The 6,715-nt window shown below is 43.9% G+C and overlaps 1 protein-coding gene across 1 annotated transcript in view; it reads right to left on the reverse strand.

The window, feature by feature from the left end:
* The window catches only part of LOC139752113 (glycine receptor subunit alpha-2-like), an 80,667-nt gene extending 78,037 nt beyond the window's left edge, over window positions 1–2,630 (reverse strand). The window contains exon 1 of the mRNA XM_071668022.1: window positions 2,368–2,630. The gene's annotated coding sequence lies outside the window, so the exon portion shown is untranslated. The remainder of the gene's footprint in view (window positions 1–2,367) is intronic.
* Window positions 2,631–6,715: the final 4,085 nt, after the last annotated feature.

The following is a 6,715-nucleotide window of genomic DNA, read 5'->3' on the forward strand; positions in this document are numbered from 1 at the left end:
TTTTTTTTTTCAGATCAAGTAGCCTTCTAAATTTCCTATTCTTATTCCTGGAAACCTCCAGTATGTAAGGCGGGTCGAGGAGTCTGGACCGACCCTGGGCCCTCTGGGACCGCTGGGACGCTATCGGGAAACACTTGTAACAAGTGACACTCCACAAGTAAAGCTGTGTTCCACGAAGCATATCACTGATGTTGAAAACTGTTTCAATCTTTAACTAGACGAGGGTTTCCTCGTCCAACACTGTCATCACTAGGGAGTGTGACCAGCAGCAAGGGAGTTTCAAAGGTTGATCCTGATGTGCGAGTGCCTCCCACCTGACTAGACACACTAACCACCCGGCCCATGGCTGTGTGCATGACGACTTCAGAAGACTTCCTCTGTAACCAGTGACTGTGGAGGTTCCAGTGACATTTTCTTTTCCATTACCCAGCATTCTCACACTGTGGTTGCATCCTGTTAATGTGCCAAACATGATTTTTTTTTTTTCATGAGCTCATTTGTCACTCAGAGCAAAATTTTGTCTATCCAGTGACGATGCACCACCCCGCCACACACCAGTGGACAGTACCGAAGCTGCACACATGTCAACCCTATACACTACCTCACACAACATATTCAGTACACTGTCATGGAAGTATCGAACTGAGGAACTGACAACAGTCTTCTCCCCCTTCCTCCTGCCAATGCTGGTCTTACTATCGCTCCTGACATCTGCCAACCACGTCACTGCCACCTCGTGCATCTAAAATAGTCATGCTTACATCATTTCTCATGTGAACCAGGACGAACGAGGGCAGACCTGCCAGAGATGATTACGGAGGAGGGTTGAAATATGTGATTCTTCCTTACGTAAGGTCGACGTGCAAGGCGCCGCCCATGACAGTCGGGTAGAACCTTCAGCACGCGACACGACCCCCGTACGTAACATCAAAACACACTACTGTCTTCCGTCACTCACTATATTCTTGAAGTAGCTGACTGCAACCAGTCGTTAACTTGTGCTTCAAAAAGAATATTCATGAACTGGTGTTTTTTTTTTCGAATCATGCAAGATATGAGCAACACTGAGAATGTATCAGAGAGAGAGACAGAAGGAAAGGGGGTTAGAATGCAGAGAGAGAGAGAAGAGAGAGAGAGAGAGAGAGAGAGAGAGAGAGAGAGAGAGAGAGAGAGAGAGAGAGAGAGAGAGAGAGAGAGAGAGAGATGTAGACAGGCAAAACCAGCAGGCAGAACGCCTTCTTCCTGAGGAATCTGAACACCACACAGCACCAGGGATGCAGCCCCTACTCAGGCAAGCACGTGTAGCACCTCACACACAGGTACTTCCAACCACAAGTTGGCTACAGACCACACAACCTTACCAAGGGTTCTTCCTGCCGTGTGGTGGTCACATTCCCTTCGTTACCATCATAAGCATCCCACAAATATAGTCTAATGAACTTCTTTTATTGTCTGACGTGAGCAACTCTGTGGGCTTCATCATCCACGCTCCCAAGTCTTCCTTCTGTCTAGTCCTGACTGACCTGCCTCACTCCGTCGTAAGTTGTCAGCTCCTGGGATACACCAGCACTGCTGAACACAAGGCTGGCTGCACCCACCAACCAACGGCAGCACCAACGGTGGAGGAAGGCGAAGGTTCTTCACAAAGACGTTCCCCGCATTACCATACCTTACGCCCGCCCTGCCCATGATGGGAACCTACACCACAAGGAGGCAGGCCTTTGAGAACGTCACCACATCAAGGATCCTTCATCCTATGACTTACTCGAATTTCAAATATGTACTTCTGCAGCAGATGAATCTCAGGGAAGGCATGCCTTCTGAACATACGAAGTTGCCACATTGTCAAAATCCTCTTCCAAACCCGTGTGTCCGTAATGTATCAACCCGCGACATGTCAAGGCAGAAATACGTCTGGGAATCCGGAGATAAGACGGTATTGAATACGAAAAATATTACGGGAATCTCAGCAAGAAGCAGATAATCAGGGTCACACATTATAACGTCTGCAGGAAGACAACGTCTCTTAACTTGCAAAAAAAAAAAAAAAAACAATGTGAGAAACGTCACCTCCTTCCATTTTTCTACCCACAGAATCTTTAAATGAATACCTTGAGAGAGAGAGAGAGAGAGAGAGAGAGAGAGAGAGAGAGAGAGAGAGAGAGAGAGAGAGAGAGAGAGAGAGAGAGACGACAATTTTTTCTCATTACGTTACAAAGAAGGTAACGGTTTCTGCTATGTAACAAGCACCACAGAACCCGGGTCATGCCTCCGACAACCCAGCCGCCCTCACCTCTGTAAGCTTTAGCGACCTTAAAAAACAGTCACCATGTCCATGAACTGTGGTTAGTAAGCTGTCAAGCTTACCTTTGCTGGTGCCCTCGACTGGTGACCTTAGCTGGTGACCAGCGCTCTTGACCCAACACTGCGTCGATCAGTGACTTCCACACAATAGATTACTGACAACACAGTGGTCACAGCTGACAGTATGGCACGACACTGGCTGGTGAGGTGAGTGTGTTGTGTGCGTGTTGTGTGTGGTGATGCGTGCACGTGGCGGGGAGGAGAGGACGCTCGGCCACCGTACTGCACCCGGCGACAGCTGGTGCAACACTGAGACCCCACCACCTGCCGCCCTCCCAACATGTTGGCCAACATCATCCCCCCCCCCTTCCACACACTACCTGGCACCACAACAACCACAGTGCCTGGCACCACAACAACCACAGTGCCTGGCACCACAACAACCACAGTGCCTGGCACCCAACAACCCTAGTGCCTCCACAAAAGCACCTCACACCACAGCAACCACAGTGTCTCCACAACAGCGCCTGACACCACAACAATCGGTACCTCCACCACAGTGGTTGATACCATGCCCACACTGCTGACCTACAACACGTGTACAGTGCCTGGCATCACAAGATCCAAACTGTACGTCATTATGATAAAGCCTACCACCAATACCCCCACAGTGCCTGCCACCACTACCCCCACAGTGCCTGTTGTCACCTACCACAGTGGCTGCTGTCACCTACCACAGCGTCTGTTGTCACCTACCACAGTGGCTGTTCTCACATTCCACAATGGCTTCCACCACCAGCACCACAGTGCTCGCTTCATTTCCCCATAGTTTGTCCTCTCACAACACCTGGAGGCGCTCAGTCACATTCTTCAAGGAAATCTTAAAATCCTCTGTGAGGCAAGGTTGAGTGCTCTTCCTGAGTCTGGAATGTGTGGTTTAAATACACAGATTACCTCAAGCAACACCCCCTTGTCCTCTCTACACATTTCACGTTAAAATTCGTTGGTCGCCCAAGTCTCTCTCTCTCTCTCTCTCTCTCTCTCTCTCTCTCTCTCTCTCTCTCTCTCTCTCTCTACACACACACACACACACACACACACACACACACACACACACACATATATATATATATATATATATATATATATATATATATATATATATATATATATATATATATATATATATATATACTAATTCAGTGCCAGTCTTGGGCTGTGGCATTTCCCGAGAAGCTTGAGGGCCAATAACACGTCATTACCTCAAATAAAGACTATAACCATCGGACTTGGAGATGTGTGTGTGTGTGTGTGTGTGTGTGTGTGTGTGTGTGTGTGTGTGTGTGTCATTATACATCTTTGTGTTGGCTCTGTGACATATGGAAGTCCGATATTCCTCCAAGGAGGCAATATAAAAATCCTCTATTACTCGATGATACCCAATAAGGTAAAGGAAGAGGAATTTGTCCCAGAAAACACGTGTTTAAAGCGGTATATGATGAACCACCTGACTAACGCTAGCCACACCTTACACCAGAACATACTCTGAATGTGTGCACGATGGTACAGACCTTACGTTACGTGACAACCCAAGTGAAGGCAACTCCAGATGCCCCTGTTGTGGAAGAAAGCTCAACACGCTACCCATACACTGTCAAATAAGAGACAAAGAAAGAAAATAAATAAAAGAAAGGATTAAAAAATATGAAACTGTTCGTTATTCTATAGCTACACCTTTCCTTTAAATGCCACACAAGGTTTCGGTGAAGGACGAGACAGCTCTGCTCCATGCTCACTTAACGAATATGACCAACCCGGACACATTTGCTAGACAACTAAAAAGAAAAAAAGAAGTATGCGCCGAATGGCCCTGACCCAGTTATACTCTCGAGGACGAAATAGATCCAGCCTAATTATTCAACCTAGCAATCGCATCTGGGGCACAAAGAGAGAGAGAGTTAATTAATCCCTTATATCTCGACGAGAAAGGCATACTCTAAACATAAAAGAAAAATGTTAGATATGAACAAGAAAAATGAGCTCTGAAAAATCTCACTTATTAACGATGCAACTATTGACCACGAGCAGCTCCAATGAAGGCAAATATTTTAGGGAGAACTCAAGAATATCTCCCGTTTTCTTCTACGCTTAGACTGTGGAAAAACCATGTACCTGTTACCGTGAAGGATTGAACCGGGAAGGATTGAAGAAAGAAACTGATAATCAAGAACTTCACGAGACAGATCCCTTCCAATCTAATTCTACTAGACTGGAGAAGGAAACAGACAAGACATTACTAAATAGCATACAACAGACGGGCCAAAAGAAATTTACTAAAACACTTACTCTTCCACCTCCGGCATAGGAGGAAGAGCTATTAGGAAAACAGACCTAACCCTTCGGTCAAGCTTAGACAAAACCAAGAGATATGGCAACATAGACGAGTTATGTGAGTGATATGAGAAACAAACCTAAGATCAGTCAACATAATGTCCTTAACTGAACGTTCAAACGAAGAAACATACAATCTACCATGATAAATATTCTGAGTAGAGAAAAGATCTACCAGATTTTATTTTACAGAATATCAAAAGGAAGGAAGAAAGGAGCCATAAGCCCAACAACCGTGTAAGGAAAAACAAAATTAGATAATCGGAAACAATGGTGAAAAATTTAACGGAGCAAAAAAAAAAAAAAAAATGGAAGAAATCTTCATGTGTTTAGGAATTAGGAACATGTACGAAGTGAGTCAAGCCCAAGGGCATCGTCTTCCAGCTACTGGCCTCTTACCACCACCTCTTATGTTTAACTGTCACATTTGGTGCAAGACTAGCATTTGGAACAATTCCTAACACATTTGAGATATCAACACAATCACAGTTCAAGGCTATTTTATATACTTTTTGGTAATGGTCCATATCAGTAAAGGTCTTATATAAATACCTGGGATTATTGTGACTCAGTTACGAAGAAAAGAAAAAGGACACTCGCGACATGAAAAAGTATTTCACTGCAACTTTAAGTAGCTTAAAACAATCCATAGCAATTCTTTTTTCCGTGACAGGCCTCAGATGGCTCACGATATATGTACTTTTTTGAAAATGCCGTCAATGCCGTTCATAGGCTGCAACCATCGAGTGCCACACACTCATTATAGACTGTCATGCATGATCTTCATTTATCATACATGATATTGTAATGTGAAACAATTCGCTCTGTTTGCATAGTGTGGAAAGAATGTTACCATGCATGAAAAAGGCCTTTTGACTAGTTTTTTGGTGCTGCAAAATCTAGCAGCAGTCTCCATCGTGCCACCGTCTGTGTTATGATCATTTGGGGTGTGAATCTATGAAAGATCTTATGTCTGGTGTGATATGGGGAGCAAAAGCTTCCACATTAATATACGACTTTGATGATTTCTCACTTTGCACACTGCTGATTCAAGTGAGGTTATTGTCGCAGTTCACACAATCATCGGCCAACCTTATACATAAATAGAACAATACATATGTAGTACAAAAATGTTATTCTGATATAGTTTCATAATCTTGGCATAAAAAGCAAATGAATCACAACACTAAATAAACGACGTGATAGCACAACCGCCTATGAAACATCACAGCATGACGGTTTTGACTTTTTTCTAATTTTGCAATCTTATTTGCTAGACTAAGGCCTATGTCACTTGTACCTTGATTACTACATTATATATTCTGATCCTTCATGAGAAATAAGGTAAATAAGATGTATGTTGATGTTTGGGACACCAATCTGGTAAGAGCACTACAGATTATTGCATTTCTTAGATCGGCTTCCAATCTACGCCTTTTAAAGAAAACATATTTCAACCAGCTCAACTAAAGGTAATATGGAATGCATACATTTTTTCTGGCACGTCTCAGCTAATTCAACATATATCCCACCCGCACAATCATACAAACATAACCCGTGATAATATAGATTCAAAATCGGTAAACGTACACCGTCAACAATAGGTCTTAATTAAATGAATATTTCATTCATAACTGGAGTTGAGGAGAGGGAGCACAATGCAAAATTGCCTTCGACAAGTTGTGAAATTATAGACCAAAGTGTCAACTATAGCAACTACAAAATCCACCAAATGCCACAAGAATAAACATGTACAATAAGAAAAAAATGTGCTTAGGCCTATCGACTGCCATGAAACCAAAAGAACCAACTAAAATTTCACCTACCATCGCAGCAGTAGGTGAAACATTCATAACAAATCAACAGAATCTACGAAAACCTTACCCAGCTTCCCTTAACACCCCGAGAGATGTTTCATTTTCGATGTTGCTGTTGAAAAAATGCACCACCTACCTTGTGTGCTGCAGCATCCACCCCGGCTGTAGTGCTCTGGTGCCGCCGTGTCGGGGGTCGGCGAGGG

The sequence above is a fragment of the Panulirus ornatus genome, chromosome 2 (genome assembly GCF_036320965.1).
Source record: "Panulirus ornatus isolate Po-2019 chromosome 2, ASM3632096v1, whole genome shotgun sequence".
Taxonomy (NCBI): domain Eukaryota; kingdom Metazoa; phylum Arthropoda; class Malacostraca; order Decapoda; family Palinuridae; genus Panulirus; species Panulirus ornatus.